Source organism: Globicephala melas, chromosome 10 (assembly GCF_963455315.2).
Source record: "Globicephala melas chromosome 10, mGloMel1.2, whole genome shotgun sequence".
Taxonomy (NCBI): Eukaryota; Metazoa; Chordata; class Mammalia; order Artiodactyla; family Delphinidae; genus Globicephala; species Globicephala melas.
In genome coordinates, this window is record NC_083323.1 from 55557391 (window position 1) to 55574934 (window position 17544).

At 40.9% G+C, this 17544-nt stretch overlaps 1 protein-coding gene and 1 long non-coding RNA gene across 3 annotated transcripts in view; one reads left to right on the forward strand and one right to left on the reverse strand.

Annotated features, from left to right (window-relative positions):
- SLC16A7 (solute carrier family 16 member 7) overlaps positions 1 to 9158 on the reverse strand; it is a 159474-nt gene extending 150316 nt beyond the window's left edge. Inside the window, exon 1 of the mRNA XM_030866436.3 lies at positions 8968 to 9158. The gene's annotated coding sequence lies outside the window, so the exon portion shown is untranslated. The remainder of the gene's footprint in view (positions 1 to 8967) is intronic.
- The window catches only part of LOC115858527 (uncharacterized), a 235233-nt gene continuing 226024 nt past the window's right edge, over positions 8336 to 17544 (forward strand). For both annotated transcript variants that reach the window (XR_009565406.1, XR_009565407.1), the window contains exon 1: positions 8336 to 8567. This is a non-coding gene — a long non-coding RNA (uncharacterized lncRNA). The remainder of the gene's footprint in view (positions 8568 to 17544) is intronic.

Consider the following 17544-nt stretch of genomic DNA (forward strand, 5'->3'; position numbering starts at 1 on the left):
ATCTCTCAGCTCTAAAAACATTTCCACTTCTTTCATTAAAGCCTTCTTTGATTGCTCCGTTACATAGTAAAGTCTCCTTCTTCTGGACTCCTAGAGCAGGGGTCAACAAGTATTTTTCTCTAAACTGAAAGATAGTAAATATTTTAGGATTTGCAGACTTAGTCACAACTACTCAACTCTGTCTGCAGCAGGCAATCAGCTACAGAAAATACAGAAACAAATGGGTGTGGCTATATTCCAGAAAAACTTTACTTATGAAAACAGGTAGCAGGCTAGATGTGGCCCAAGGGTTATTTATACTTTGTCAACCTCTGCCGTAGACAATCACTGCTTTATCATTTTATTTTGACACTCAGTCCTAACTCTGGATTGTACCTTTAACTGTACACACATAGAGAATGTCTCTGAAATTAGAGTCTCCTCAGGGGGGTCAGGAAAGATGTCTTATACATGATCTTTTCAGGTCTCTGTGCATATTACTTCATGGAGCAATACTTAATTATTTACTGATTTAAACTGATTTTAAGATTTGGGAGCAAGATCTAGTTGCCATTAGCGTCCTACCTACATTGAAACGTCTACTGAGACATTGACTCTTAGGGTTCTCTAATGGGCAGCCTCATCTTGCTGAGTCTTTATTCTACCTGTAAATGAATATATCTTACTTGGTAATAATGAGGAATAGAAATTCTATTTTTAAGAGATCAGACACATATGAAGCACTTACATGGTACCAATAATTACGTTGCCATAAGTTTGCATCTTAATATGAATAAATGTCTCTAAGTCGTGATAATAGAATGACTATTGTTTTTCTCTTTGTCATAGCTTTTAAATGTGCTTATGTGCACTGCTACTTCTAAGTGGAAAGTAAGAAATTTCCATCTTAAAATTCCCTTGGGATACAGTCCCAATTGATGTTACTAACATTGTGTTTAAGTGAAAAATTTAGCACTGAAATATTTTTGCAGCATCAATATCAGTGTTGAGTTGTCTTCCTATATGTACCAAAAACCAGAGCTTTGTCTATATGGGAAAGACCCACATAACTGTAAAGTCAATGAGTTGTTGTTCTTTTATGAATCTCCTACTTGGCTCAGGCTGTGAACAGTAATAGTATAATTCATAAATACCTGTGCACAGAAGAGAATTCCTCACAAATAAAGAGGCCCTGCCTCAAGATGCACCAGAAAGACTGGTAGAGATAAAAGCAAAATGATTATGATTACCATTTCTAAGTTACCTGCATTATTTATTTACTCTCCAGCAACAATCCTGTGATATAGGTTTTATTGTTTCCATTTTTTAAAATGAGGAAACTGGGGCTCTGAAGGTTCACATATCTTGATTTTAGTTAAACAGCTGAGATGTGGCTAAGTCAAAGTTCCATCAAGGTCTATCTAACTAACCACAAAGCCTCTGATCCACCACATGACACTGTGATGGAGAAAAAAGGAAAGAGAGAAAAGAGAGAACCACAGACTGAGACAAACTACAGAGTGAAGACGACATCGGAGGTCTACAAAAAGCTGACTGAAGGATATAAATTGCTTAGCCTTGTTTTGAGAATATGTTCCTTTATTTGTGGGACTCAAGACTAAAAGGAGCTTACCTGTTTGCCATCTCTAACATCTAAAACGATGTCTGGGAGCGCAGTGGATGAATAAATAGTTGTTATTAAAGGATTACATTGTCTGGCTTGAAATACGTCATAGGCTTTATTCAAAAGCCCACTTCACTGCAGATCTGACATCTATACATCCATGGGAATTCTCTAGACACTACTCTGTTCATGTACCCACTGGTGCCCACAGCCTGGGGTGTCCACAGGAGACTTGCCACCCCATGCCCACTCCACCCCTATCATCTTGCTACCTGTGCTAAAGGGATAACATCCGGGACTTACTGTTTCTTCAGTCTCTAATGGTTCCCCAGCCTCCCTGAGTCCACAAGCGATAAGAGGTCATCATTTTTTCTAAGCGCGATAAGAAGTCATTATTTTTTCTAAGCATCTTAGTTTGGTTCCAGATACTTCCTTTAAACAGTAAGGAAGTCTTATCATTCTGCTGACTCTGTGTTTTAACAGATCAAGACTCGTTATCCTTGACTAGTCTTTTTTTTTTTAACATTTCTCAAACTTCCTTCCTCTAGAATCTCTTAAAATCTACTGCATATTTTAAAATACTAATATTGAGAAGGTGTATTGTGGTTAATATATTCAAATCCAGATCCCTCCACTGACAAGATGTACACACCTTGGGCGAGATACTTAACCTCTTGCCCTAATTCCCTCACCTGTAAAATGAGGGTCAAAACAATGCTTCCTCATAAGGTTTGGAGGATTAAATGAGTTAAAATGTGTAAAATGAATATGTAAAATGATGCCTGACACATAGAAGTGTTTGATAAAGGCAAGCTATTTTTACTCAAAGTGATCTCTATAGCTTTACCTAATAGCCACATCTTTGGTCTCTAAACTCACTTGTTACACACACACTCACACACACAGATACACACAGCATCTTAGGTGCTTTACCTCTTACGGCATTAATCTACAAAGGTAAATAATTTAACTGAGGGGCTAATATCTAATTGTAACCAAAATTTAAAGTGAATTTTCCTTCTTTGCTTCCTTTTGGTGGTTTATGCATTCATTCACTACACTGAGGGCCACGGAAAGAAAATGTTCAGCCCTGAGGTAACAGTGGGTTCTTCCAAAAGTGGATCCCTCTATATGCCTTTACTTCCCACCTTCTGACTTCATCTGAAAAGAGAGAATATTGATGACCAATGGGCTCATGAACAAGAGTTCAAACATTTATATTTATAAGCAACCATTTTCATCCTTGAACTCTTTTGTACATATATGGACTTTCCTAAACTTGAATGCTTCCAGAAACACAATGGCCTTAAAAAATAGCTTCACCAGGTCCTGGAAAGAACAGGTAGAAAAACGGAATATGTTAAATTCAGAGAGAAAACATAAGGATGTGAGCTGTCACCCCATAGGTACAGGCTCTCAATCAACCCAGAGCAAGATTTATTTTGTGTGGCCCTGGAAAGCTGTGTAAGGGTCCTAGGTAGAAGCAAGAAGAATGCAGTCACAACTGGAACTGTCTCTAAAAGAACAGGCTGCCTCAGTGAACATACTTAAAATAAAAATAGATGGTGGTATATTGAAAATGCTGAAGAAACAATAAAGAAAAGCAGAAACCAATGTCCTCTAAGTCCCATGTAACTCCGTAATCCACCAAAGTGCTAAAGGATATGTAAATATGGATATGTTATTATTCCCAATACCCAGAAATTTGTAGTATATAGGGAAACCAAAGATATACAAATCTATATGCAACTATAATACAGTGTTTAAAACACACAAGACAGATTACAATGCAATGTTACCGAAATTTTAGAAAAGCTTCTTCTACCTATCCAGAGGCTTCGGAGGAAATCTGAATGTGGTGTTTAAGCTCAGCTTTGAAGGTTGAAGCTAGACATGAAAATAGCAGGAGGTTAGAGCATTTTAAGGTGAAAAAACAGCAAGACCAAAGGTGTGGTGTCAGGAAATAGAATGAAGATAAATGAGGCACAGGGGACAGGTCAATTTGACTCGAGGATGGTGGCAGCGGGAGACGAGCCTGGAAAAACTTTTTGGAATTATAGAGGTTGAAACGTTGGTCCTTAGACCTAGGTAATGGGAGTCACAAAGTGCTATTAACAAATAGGAAAAGGAGGTGTATTTCAGTAAGAGTATCTCGTGGTACGTACAGAATTAACTGGTACAGTGAGAGACTAGAAATGAGGAGACCCGCTAAGAGACTAGGACATGACTCTAGGTAGTATGTCAAATGTGCCTGAACTCTATGGCAGCATCAGAAAAGAGGAAACTGGTGAAAGAAGCATTTTGGATATCAGGTCTTAGCACCTGACTGTAAGACGTAAGGCTGGGGGTGTTGAGGGTCTCAAAAGCTTCTAGAAGAGAATGTTAATACCAATGAAAGCAACAGGGGCTTTCATTGGAAAGGAAAGACAGTGTTCAGAAGAGTCCACAGGGTGTTAGCCGTGTCAGAAGCACAGAAGAGGTAAGCCGTCCAGCAGGTACTTGGAAAGGGCTGCCCGGAGCTATGGGAAAGTCAGGGCTGAAGATAATGACTTGGGCGTTACTCCTACTGAGGTCAAAACACAGGCCAAGAGAGGATGAGCTTTGCCAATGGATCAAATACAGATAAGAGAAGAACTCAAACGGAAATTGAGGAACACATACTTGAGTGAGCAGGAGATGAAAGGAAAGCCGAAGAAGCAGCCACCAATGAGCAGTCAGAGAAGTAAGAAGGGCACAAAGAGCACACAGAAGAGAAGAGTTTAAGAAGCAGCAGGTGCCAACGTTACCAGAGGCTGTTGACAGTGTGAAACGAATGAAGATTTGGACCCTCAGAGGCCAATTAAAACCTGATTCTGAAATATTAATACTTAACATACTTTAGGGGGAAGGACTCACTCCTTTAAATCAAAGTAGTTTCACAGGAGATTACTCTTTTTATCCTTTGAAGAAAAAACAAAAGAATTTCTTATTGGAAGGTACACGCATTTCAAGGATAATCTCCTTAAACATTCTCAATTTGATCTTATTGGCCAATAGTTTTCAATCCCATCTAGTACTACTCTTCCAAAAGGTATTTCAGGGGACATTTTCAGTAATTATGACTGAGGGGACTCTAGCAGCATATGGAGGACAGGGGCCATACACACTAAATGTCCTGCAATAGAAGAGGCATTGCTAATCCATGTAGAGGAGCCCTGCCCAAAATGCCAACAGTGTCACCTGTTTAGAAACACTGTCACATAATGCTGTTTATCACTGAATGCACCTTTTGTATATTTGAGAAAAACTGATAGAACTTCAGATTCTGAAATTTTGGAGAATCAGTTTCAAAAACAGGCAAATATCATTAATACAGTTCATCCCTTAGAAACTTTTCAAGCAAATACATGCCTTTTAGTTTTACTGTTTATTCATATCTAATCTAGTTCCAAAAGAAATAGGTCTTCAAGTAAATTATTTAGTAGGGCAGCTTCTTATAATCTATAACTCTTCTACGTATTAGCTCTAATCAGAATCTGTTTAGGGGTGTACATGATTAATAAGAATACATTTCATTGTGTTATTAGGTGAGGAAACAGCCAATGTTTAATTTAACTGCTTTTTAAAAATACCAACAGTTTGTACAGATCTTTATTTATTTAAACGAATATTTCTCTGTGTTACCACCCATACTAGATATTTTCCATTGAAAGTTTCTGTTTTAATGCCAAATAAACAGTAATCACCAGTTCAGATATCTGAACCACACAGTATGTCATTTTTTTGTGGGGCTATCCTAAGTGTACAAAATTTTTAACAACAATATCTTTACACCAGCATTTTGTAGTTGTCACCCAAATGCCCTGTAAAATTTTCAAGAACTTATTTGGGATTTCAATAAAGATTAATAAAAACTACTGGATCTTCCAAGTAGGCAGATTAGGACCCTGGATTCACCATTTAAGGGACCAACTGAGAAAAACGAAGCTTGCTCCGTCAGTTAAAAAAAAAATTCTATTACACACTGAAACTTAGTGAGCAGTCGTTTCCCAACACATTTCCTGCACACTTTGATCCAAATAGTTGAGAAAGCCTCGAACAAGGATGACCTCTCAGACAATGAGAGTCCATTCAGTGGCTTATTATGCAATCCAGCACTATCATGCCATCTATTGAGAAACTTGGCTCTCCAAAAGGTTCCCAAAAATCTGTTAATAAAAACAAGCCAGTGAACCTTATAACAACCTAGTAGCCTTAATGCCAAACATTTAATACCTGACACTAGCTACCATGAATTATTTCTATGCATGTGCTTACACAGAATAAATAATGCGGGACCAGGCAAACAACTCTTCAAAAGATCCTCAACTATCCTGTCCCCCAGGCAAAGTCCGTGAGGGATTCCCCTGCCAGATTTAGAGTTGTAGGCAGGAAAGGAGGCTCACTCTTCCCTTGTTTGTTTCTCCTCCTGTCCCTCCGCGCTTCATTTTTTCTATAAGCAGCTGTTCAGGACTATCACCTGAGAGGCACTGCACTGAGAAGAGAGGACACGACAGACAAAGTCCCTGCCCTCGTTCAGCTTCGTGCAGCATAAGCCGTACCACTCAGTGGTTAAAATCAGACAGCCTGCCTGGGTGCTTGCCCCAACTCAGCCACTTGCTAGCTGTGCAAACTGAGCAACTTTCTTAACTCTCTGTACCTCAATTGCTCTTCTATAAATGTGGATATTGACAGACCCACCTCAGGATTGTTAAGGAGATAAAAGGAGTTAATAGACAGTGGTAGCACAGTGCCCAGAACATGGTAGCATTACAGACATGTTGTTATAGTTACTATACTCTTGGGCTTCTCAGAGTGAGTGGATTAGTCTGTCCAAAGTGCAGAAAAAACTTGCTGCTCAGTCTCTCAAAAAAATGGAAATCAATTCATTAGCAAAGACCTTCTTCGGGGAAGGGATGTCCTGCCCTCATAACAAGAGAAAATCCTCCATTACCTGTTTATACTGGGTCACTCTCAATGGGCAAATGGATGGGGCTGAACACACAGGTTTCTGAGGCAAGGTACCCTTCTCAAATTTGCCTTTTAGCACATCTTAATTTCTTGAAATTGCCACATCCCTTTCAAATTATTTGACATATATGCTTCTTCCACTGAGAGGAAACTGACTGATAACAAAGAGGACAGGAGGAAGATTATCCTAGATGACTAGACGTTGAGTTTTTGGAGAGCAGAATTCCAACCTCCTTCATCTTGGGAACCACAGTACAGTGTCTGGGGTGATTTTAGGGGTTCAGAAATAGCTAGTTTATTTATTAGGTGTTTTCCGTATACTTTATTCCTCACCATAGCACTTCAGGGTGGATACCACGAATCGCATTTTATGAATAAGAAAAACTGACGATGAGATTGTTAAATAATTACCCAATTTTACAAAAGTGCGGAACTGAGCTTGAAATCTAGGTCTAACTCTAAAGTTAATTACCTTTTCCCATGTGAATGTCTCAAAAACATGTTTGATAAATGAATACAGAATGAAAAGCAATTGCAGGAGACTTTTTACTTTAGATACATGAACCAGGAATATAACTCTGGATAAAGTATATTTCTTTAAGCCTCTTTGCCCTCTTTCCCTTCAGGAGGGCTCAAGGCCAAAGATATCAGCCAGATATTATAGAAGAGTAAATGCATGTCTAGAAATAAACTGAGCATTTAAAGGAAGGTGAACTAACTAGGACACTGGGGAGAAGGTGTTAAAATTTCAGATCGCTTACCATTATTAAAACAGTCCGAGCGGGGGTGGGGGGAGCAGTACTTAATTGCAAACTGTTGCTATGAATTTTGCAAAAACTAATTTCTGACTCTATGAATTGTTATGCAACACACTGAGTTGCTTACCGTAATCCTTCCCTTTTACTGAGATCATTCAGGCCAGCTGACTTAGACTGCTTCAAATGCACTGTGGTCAGAGGCAGAAAGTGGAGCTAGGATTGCCTCACCAGGGCCAAATAAGGGTCACCTTGTTCAATCCTCATCATTCTCTGCAGCCACCACCCAGCTCTAATTTTTCAGCCAGTCTCCCCCAAATGCACACGTAGTTCTTGAGGTTTCAATGACACAGCACATTCAAGCCGACGTGTCTGTTGAAAGTTTGCAGCCCTCCCGAGTTCCCAGTTTGGATTTAGTCATAAAGCATGAGGTGCCAGTAAACGGCACCTAGTGCCCACTGTTTCCAGGCTTTTTCACATCACCCTCACCACTGCCCGTGGTTTTATTCCTCTGCTGCGTCCCTTAACAGACCCAAGAAAGGAGGACACGAAATATTAGCTTTCGGTGTGTGTGTGTGTGTGTGTGTGTGTGTGTGTGTGTGTGTGTGTGTGTGTGTGTGTGTGTGTGTGTGTGTGTGTGTGTGTGTGTGTGTGTGTGTGTGTGTGTGTGTGTGTGTGTGTGTGTGTGATTTGAACATCCCTGACGTAGACCACAAAATTCCCTCCAGGCAGTCTGCGATCCCCTTTCGCGGAAGTAAGGGAGAAAATGGGGGTGGAGGGAGCAGCTGCGAAGCAGCATCCGCCCGAAGGAGGAACCTCGCCAGCCTCCCGCGCTACCTGGCCGGAGCTGGCACCCCCAGCGCGGCGCAGCAGCTCACGCAGGAAACCCAGCGTGAGCCCGGGAGGCGCAGGCCCTCCTCCGCCCTCGTCAAGTCACACTCCTTTTCTGCCCCCGACTGGCCTCGCCCCCGCCACGCTATCTGTGGACCGAAAAAGAACAAAACTCGAACCCCCTGGTATTGCGTCCTCTCCTTCCAGCCTCTCCGAGGCCCCACCATCTGCTAAAAGAGAAGATGCTCCGTACACACACTCTCACCAACCCCCATCCCCAGCTCCTGCGGCCGAGGCCACCCCGGGGTGCTGGCGGGCCAGGGGCAGGATGCTGCTGAGAAGCGCAAGCGGCACACGCCAGGCGGGAACCTGCCGGTGGGACTCGTGGGGTAAGGATGGGGGGAGCACCGCGCCGGCAGAGCCTCTGCGCAGAAGCTCGGAGCTTTGGCGTCGCCTGGCCGGAAGCACGCGGGCGCACGGAGCGCTCTCCTCCCCGGACCCCTCTGGCCCCCCTCTCTGACGCTCGCGCGCGCGCGCGCCCCGGGGCTGCACCCGGCTGAGGTCCGCTCTCGTGTGACGCGAACTCTCCTCCGGCAGCCGCCTGGGGGAATTTTGTCTATATAAGGGCTCGCCGGCTAATGGCTTTGGCGTGCGTGTCACACGTTGGCCATTATTTACACACACGCGTGCGGTTCCCCGGGCAGCTCGGGTGACGGATGAGCGCTCGCCTTCCTCTCCGCTGGCGCCCAGTCCTCTGCTCTTTTCCTCCCGGGGTGTAACTTACTTTACCTGGTCTCCGGCACAGGGTGGGCGCTGCAGCGATCCGTCCCCCGCCGGCCGCCGCCGGTTCGCCTCGCTGTCACCGGGTGAATGGAATTATTTATTTATTTATGTCCCCGGACGAGTCCTCGCCCGCCTCAGCCGGAGGAGGTGGAAGAGGAGGAGGTGGAGGCGGCGGGGAGGGCAGGCGAGGCGGCTGAGCTCCCTTGTGGATGCCCGGGAGCGCGCGCCGCGCCGCGGGGGGAGGCGGAGGGCGGGGGGACGGGGGAGGGGGGTGCGGGGAGGAGGAGGGTGGCCGCGAGCTCCCGCGGCTCCGCCTGAGTCCGGGGGCCGCGAGTGGGGGCCGGCCGCCGCCCAGTCACTCCAGGCGGACTGAGCATGCTCCAGGCCACTGTCAACGCTGTAGACGCTCTCTCTGTGGCTCGGGGCGCTCCACTTCGGATTTTAGTTTTGACCCTGAGAGAAAGACACAAGTCTGGTAGAACTGTTGCTCCAGATCAGTTGGAACACGCTTTACCCGAAGTACTTTGGCACCTAACCTAGCAGCCAGGTGTGTGGTAGCTCTGTTTAGATTACCGCAGGGAGTGGTGCAACCTAGGGGTGAGGAAAGCCATGCAAAAGGCGAGGAACCTGGCCGAAGGCAGGGAGAAGAGAAGAGTCTCATTTGAGCTTGCAAGCAAAGTGCTGGGCCTTTTTTCACTGGAGGTCTTTGGAGGGGGGGCGCCCGGGGCAGGGAGGCGGGAGGGGCGACTTCAGTGTTGGAGATTTGGCTTGCCAACCAAATCCCTCACACTAAGGGAAAAATAAAATTTACACCCCGGGGCGTGGAGGCGTAGCGCAAGAACTTGAAAATAGGAAAGAAGTGAAAGAAGGTCACTTATAAATGAATCAGTTTTAGTTTCTCAAATTATTTAATTCTTCAAAATAGGATTTAGTTATTTGACAATACATAATGCTAGGGATAATGGTAATACCAGTCTTGGTTTTGTTTCTTCTACCTTTACATTTCCCCGCTGTCTAGAACATGTTTTGGGGGAAGTTGGAAAGAAGGGCTGGAAATGAACATTTACATTGGTTCCTCTAATGTTTTTAAAGTTGAAGTACTACTTAGAGGAAAAGAAACAATCCAGGAGAAAAAAGGGGGGGCTTAGATTTGAGAATTCATATTCCAGCTTTTCTGTCCATTTAACTGACCCACCCCCCTTTCCTGCTCCAAAAAAGTGAAAAAGATAAAATGTTGCATTAACCTTAGATAAAAATATAACTTCTTAGAAGCTTTTCTTGTTTGTTCTAGAAATTAAATCATTTCTAAAAAGCCAAGATAATTTAGTTGAAGTAAGTGGAATTTTGAAGTCCAAGGGACAAAGAATCAAAATGGCAATATGGTAGTAATAATCATTATAATTACTTATTTATCAAGTGCTTATCATTGTCAGGCACTGTTCTAAGTACTTATATGGATTTTCTCAATACAGTAGCCGTATGAGATTTGTTGACTGGAAAAAATGCACAACATGAGAGCTGTGAGTTGTTTTATTTGGAGCAAAATGAAGTCTATAGCCCAGGAAACAGCGTTTCAGAAAGCTCGGAGAAAGCGCTCTGAAGAGGCAAGGGGGAAGGTCAGTATATATGTGATTTTGGTGAAGGCGGGGTACATGCAGTCAAGCACACATTTTTGCAGAAGGTTTCTGCTAGTCGTGAGGAGCAGACGTCACCATAAAAGACTTTAGTGCTTTTCTAGATACGAGGAGATGCAAAAATCAGGCTCATAAAATCTTCTCCTGAAAATATCTATCTGAAGGCCTGTTCTGCCAGTTTTTCCCAGAGCACAGAGTGCCTCATTCCTGATCTCCACCCTGAACTCCTTTCAGGGGGTGTTGAAGGTCAGCAGCTGCAGCAGGCAGCTCACGACTCAATCTTGTAGAGGTAGGTGGCAAGTGACCATTTGTAGCTGGCAGATTATTCACATTTTACAAATTTGGAAACAAATTAAGTATTTGGCTGAATTCACATTGCCTTACTTCTGCCACAGCTAGTCTGTAGGCTTGAATTTTAGTTTCTGCAGTTACAGAATAATAATAATATCAACTTTTTATGGCTGTCAGAAGATTTAGGTGAAATGATATATGTGAAGTTGATGGTAGATAATATGAGATGAATAAATGGTGGCCATTATTAGTAACATCAGAAAGTTTGGAAGACGGTATTACAGAGAAAGGGGTAGTTTGGAAACTAAGGAACGAAGACAGAAACTCCAGGAAGAACTTTAGACTTCTTTTAAGGAAGAAATCTGTAAATTGACACTTGTATAAGATATAATAGACTTTTGATAATGATGGAATGTCTAGCAGTGACTATAAATGCTTCATTTTCATTACAAAAAAGAATGTTAAATTTTAAAAAGAAACAACATTAAGATACACACTTCAAAGTCATGTTCTTGAGTGTTCGCTACTGACATTTTTCTCATTCATGCATCATTTTTATTTTACTTCAAAGAAGAGAAAGAAGGAGAAAGACCATATATTTCCTGAATTTTGACCCTACTCTCCCTTTTCCTTCTCTTTGATTTTTCTTTTTCGTCCTATATTTCTTTTTCGTCCTGTATTTTTCACAGCCTCATATTCTTGGCCTTTTTAACCTATTTACAAACTCCTAAACATCACTACCCATAGTATTATATCAGAACTGTAGCAAGTTGTCTTTTTAAGTCTTGTTTTTCCAACAATTAAAACTCTGGATCTAATTTATCTACTGCCCCAGTATTAGTATTTGGGTGTTCATTTCTAAATTGCCTTGTTGCTATGGCTAGACATGCTATGTAAATATTTGCTTGGCTTAGAAAGGAATCTGAAAAGAGAATTAGGTGGGAATAAATCCAGTCAGTTTCTCCTATGACTTGCAGTCTTAATATTCTTCAGAAATTGAGGGAAAAAATACAATTTAGGGGAAAAGCAAATCATATGATCAGAACTTGAAATTTTTATGGTAAAATTTCTGCCTTGATTTCTACTCATAGATGAAATAACAATGGGAGAAACAAAAGATAACAATATACTAAATATTCCAGCAACTCTTGTTCCATAAATAAGTGAACTAGTGAATATATGCATAACATACAAATTAATAAAGCCCAAACTCATATTACACACCCACAGCCTCATTTCCAGTTTCTCTGCCCTTTCATTCCTCAGCCATGCCATGTCTTTTCTCATTCCCCACCCTCTTCTCTGTATTAAACGTGTCCTTCAAGGCCCAGCATAAATGTCATCACCTCTGTAGCATTTCAAGGATTCCTTCAATAAGAATTAATTCCCATGTTCCTATAGTACATGGTGTATGTCTGTATTGGGGGATTTTCTTCTGCTTCACAGTATGGCAATATTGTAATTTTTTTGTCTCCCCTATCTTTTAGGCTGTTGGAGGGTAGCAACGACGTTTTACTCCTCCCTGTAATCTTCCAGCATCCAGCACAAATTCCTGTAGATAGAAAGTAATCAATAATGTTTGCCCAAGGGAGGAAAGAGATGACAGTGTGAGTTTTTTGCAACAGATATGTAGTAGAGGCTGCTGGCACTAATAGTATCCATGATCTGCATGTCACTACATTTCCTGGCTTCTCTTACAGTTATATTGGGGCCATGTGACAAGTTCTAACAGAGTATGAATGAAAGCAACTTACGTTATTTCTGGCTGCAGGGCGTTAAGAACCAGTAATTCTCCTTTATCCCCGCCTTTCCTGCTCTAATAGCCTCATGTTTCATATGGAGTCACTATAACATGGAGTCACTAAAAGATAAAGAAAGGCTGCTTGTCTTGCACTGGACTCTGTGTGAGCAAGAAACCGTTATTGTGTTTAGCCACTGAGATTTCAGAATTTATTTGTCATGAGAACATAGCCTAGCCTATTCTGACCAATACAAGATGTTATTTAATAAGATTATAAATCATAATGGCATAACACCTCAATGAAACATTGAGCTTACGAGAATGCTCTAATGTGTTCTTAAGTCAAGGCTAAAAATACATATCCTCACAACCCGAACTTAACATATAACAGCCTTTTCTTGGCAAGACTCTGTGAGACCAAAGCATGGGTATGTGTGTGTGTGTGTTAACTACACACAATAGATTGGTTTTAACTAAGGACAAAAGACCAAATGTCCCAGTATTCCCCTCAGCCTGAGTGAAAATGAACGTGCACCTGCCATCCAGCATCTAGTGGCAGCATACTGTGACTGAGATTGTAGCTGGCTAGCAGCTGTGAATATGATTGCTCTGACCTGGTTTCATACAATATACAAAATATGAAAGACATCACTCCACTGCTTCTAGATTTATATCTTGAGTGCATCCATATCAGCTACTTTGGAAATCTCTTCTATGGAAGCCTCCCATAGAATTGAGGAGAATGCAAACCTAGTCTCAGTTTTCAAAGAATAAAAAAAGGAAAAACAATCATGTTGGACATGGTTGTATGGGGTGCCTTTCAATAACTATACAAGAGCCCAGAGAGGTCTTTTGTCAAAAGAAATGACTCTTGAGGCTCCAAAAATCTCTCCGTGGATTCTGCATTTAAAGTCCTGTCCACTGGGATTTTTCTAATTTTACAATTTATTTAATGTTATCCATAAAGTAAACTTAATGAATTCTAATTATAAACCTAATTATAGATGCCTTCATCTGAATATGTTAATTATTCTGAAAGCATGTAAAATTAAAAACTTGGATTAAAAATTTTTACAATAAACTATAAACTTTCCTAGCAGGGTCTTGTAAATAATGGCTTATAAGCATTTAATATTTAATGACTTTTATCAAATGAATGAATGATGAATGAATATGGTACCAAGGAACCTAGGTTTCAGTGCCTTTTCCTGTACATGTGGTCTTAGGTGGGTCTATTAACTCTAGCTTCACTTTTTAGAACTCCCTGGTACTTTCAAGCACTTCAAGGGCACAAAGATTTACAGATATTATGCACAGTGTTAACAAATGAAGAAAATATTTATGTAGAGGGTTTTTTTTCTAATTAACCAAAAATAACTGTTTACTGTAAATATTTTGGAGAGTAGTTTTGATCAAGATGCATAAGAATGCGACCACAAAGTTACCTGCTTAACTTGTAACCAGGTGTAACTTGCCCTGTGCCTGAACTGCCCTTGAAGGGTTAGTCATTGTTTGCATTTACATAATGCCTCGTAGGTCACAAGATAGTTTCAGGCTAAAATACTCTCAGCTGCCTGCTTCTCAGTAAGCTAGATTTTCAGCTGCCCTTACTTTGTTTTATTTGCCTAAAGTTAGAGCCATTTTACCATTTTGCCTTCCATTCAGAGGCTCTTTTGCTGATTTGCATCTGCCAGGCATTGACTCAAACTGCTTATTTATTTTCTGCTGTTTCGCTGTATAATTCTAATTGATTTCTTACTGTTGGTTCATTTTTCTGGGAGTTTGTTGATTGTGATCTTGAATTATCACTTGTTATAAATTTTTTTCCCAAGAAATAATCTGTATAACATTTGTTATATGAAATGTGATGTAGGTTTCAAATCCAGCCCTGTGGTTTGTGCTGGAGCCTAGCAATGTAGGTGGTCAGCTGAAGTTTATTGATTCTGTATTTTTTTTTCCTTGATTCACCAGAATTTCATTTCTCAATGCATGTCCTGAGTCACGGAATTCAATCTTCATGAGTTTTATTCATTAGACGTATTTATTAAGCAACTATTACATGATAGGCACTGTGATAAGCTTTTGGGATGTAAGTAGTGGTTCTCTCAAGCAGACTATACACTATTTCTTTAATTTTCGCACTTATTATGATACTAATAATTTTTTTTCAATCTGAACTGGAATTTCAGTCTGAACTGGAATTGACTATACTAGTTACAGTATTGAGTTGAAGGGTTATCCAGAGATTCAGAAACATGTTTCAAAAAGACATGTAGAGTTTTTTCCTCGGAAGCCTTTATGAAAGAGAATGAGCTTTCTTCCATGATGCCAAAGACTTCAAACAACAACTGTGGATTTCTCTGTTAATATACCAGCTTTATTTTATTTTAAATAAACTTTATTGACATATAAGTTACATTAAAATGCATGCATTTTAATTAGTGTACAGTTTGGTGAATTCTGACAAATTATTATATCCATTTAATCACCACTCGAATCAAGATATAGAGCATTTCCATCATCCCAGAAAGTTCCCTCGTGCCATTTTTATTCAGTCCTCCCTGAAGCCCGGGCAATGGCTAATCTGGTTTTTATCATCATAGACCAGTTGGTTTTCCGTACTCTAAAATGGTATGTGAATAGAATGACATCATATCTATTCTTTTTTATTTGGCTTCTTTTATTCTGCATATTTATCTTTAATTCATCCATGTAGTTGTGTGTATGCATCAGTAGTTCTTCCTTTCCTTGTTGGTTAGTATTCTGTTGTGTGGAAATGCCACAATTTTTTTTATCAATTCACATGTTGAGGATATTTGGATTTTTATTATTTAAATACCTCTATGAATATTTAAATAAAAATATTTCTGTGGACATGTGTTATCATATCAAGTTTGATTTTTAATACATAAAATAAAAAATGTGTTAAAAAAGCAATACAATGTCTGAAATTAGTATTTCAGATACTAGGCATCTGAATAACTGGATATAGGCCTAGTTGGGCACTTTACTAATGCACTACTTTGGCAAAGACACAAATATGTTTAAAATTTACTTTCTTTGTAAGTAAAAAACTTGATTTGATTATTAAGAAGAGTCAACCAGATGATGTAATAAGTGGAATTGATTTCTAAATTGTAAAGCTTAACAAAAATGAAAGGTGGTATTATCATATACAAAATATGTACATATAAGGGCTTCCCTGGTGGCGCAGTGGTTGAGAGTCCGGCTGCCGATGCAGGGGACACGGGTTCGTGCCCCGGTCTGGGAAGATCCCACGTGCCGCGGAGCGGCTGGGCCCATGAGCCATGGCCGCTGAGCCTGCGCGTCCAGAGCCTGTGCTCCGCAGCGGGAGAGGCCACAACAGTGAGAGGCCCGCGTACCGCAAAAAACAAACAAACCAAAACTGCTAAACAACAAATGGACCTGCTTATAGTTTTCCTTAGAAAAGTCAGGTCTGATATAGAGAGAAAGAGGTAGGTGGTTTGTTGTTTGTTTCTTGTTTTTTTTTTTTTGTTTTGTCTTCTGCCTTTGAAAATTTAATTCCATGTGGTAGACACAGTTGTGTTTCTTAGATCCCAGATGCAGCCCAGATGCAGAGAACGGGGTTAGCAGGAAGCCTCCACATGTCATCAACTTCAAGTTCTGCCTTAGCTGCAGGAAGTCACATTGTCTGATGTCACCTCCTGTTTTGGGTAGCCTGCATCTGGTGACCAAGGGTGGCAGATGTATTAAAACCCAGTCATTTTGATTTCCTCTGCTGCCCAGTCATGCTAATTCCCCTTTCCCTTCTTACATGTTGACTGCTGATAAATATGTTGCACCTTAAACTTCTCAGAGTCTGCTTTTAGGTAATCCAACCTTTGAAAGTTGGTACCAGGAAGGATCTGAGAAAGCAAGTGTAACTACAGACTTTTAGACCTGCATTATTCATCACCTGGCTGGAGGACCCCAGCACAGACAGCTTATGGAACAATGTGGTGGTTCATTTATTAAAACTTTTCAGCAATGTTGGAAGGCATACCAGTGGAAGCTCTGCACTAGTGAAAGTGAAGTATCAGATTATTTAGATGTATGGAGTAACTGGTATCTTAAGGATTACAGGACTATACCCCCAAAGCAGCCACAAGACTTAGCCAGTGGAGCTGGTATAGTACTTGTGTCACTGGATACTAAGAACGCTTAATCAAGGGGGTCAAAACTTAAAATTAGATAGGAAAGAGTTGATTAACTTGGCAGTGTTTCTCCTGATACGGGATTTAACACAGTGGCAACTACCCCCAGGAGATGATGTGAACTCTCTACTAGAAAGGCTCCTAGAAAAACACAGAAAAAGCAGTAGCCCACAGATGAGTGTGTTAGTCAGGTTCTCCAGAGAAGCAGTATGTGTCTCTCTCTATATATAGATGTAGATATGGATATAGATACAGATGCTATAATTTTAAGAAATCTACTGATTTAAATGTTTAGCATTTAAAAAATACTTTCACAGCAACATCTAGACTGGCATTTGATCAAACAACTGGCTCCCGTAGCCCAGTCAAGTTGACACACAGAATTAACCATCACGATGAGCAAAGTTGAAATGCCAGAATTTCCATGGCAGATGGTGAAGGAAATCATTAAAAGCTCAGGGAAGTGCCTATGCAGGAATGTAGATGTTATATACTACCAAAAGACTCACCAATTATTGTATTCTATAGGGAGACCCACAGAGCACAGCATTCAACAAGGCCATAAGGAATGTGCTGGTGCAAGGGGCACCAGCATCACTAGAATGTTCAGTGGTGGCTCTCCTCTGTAGTTTAGACAAGGCAGTTACAGAACTTGGCTCACTGATAACAATGGGGCTGAAAAGGCCTCAAAACAATGTAATTCAGATAGCAGTGCTTAACTACCAAAAATCAGCATACAAAG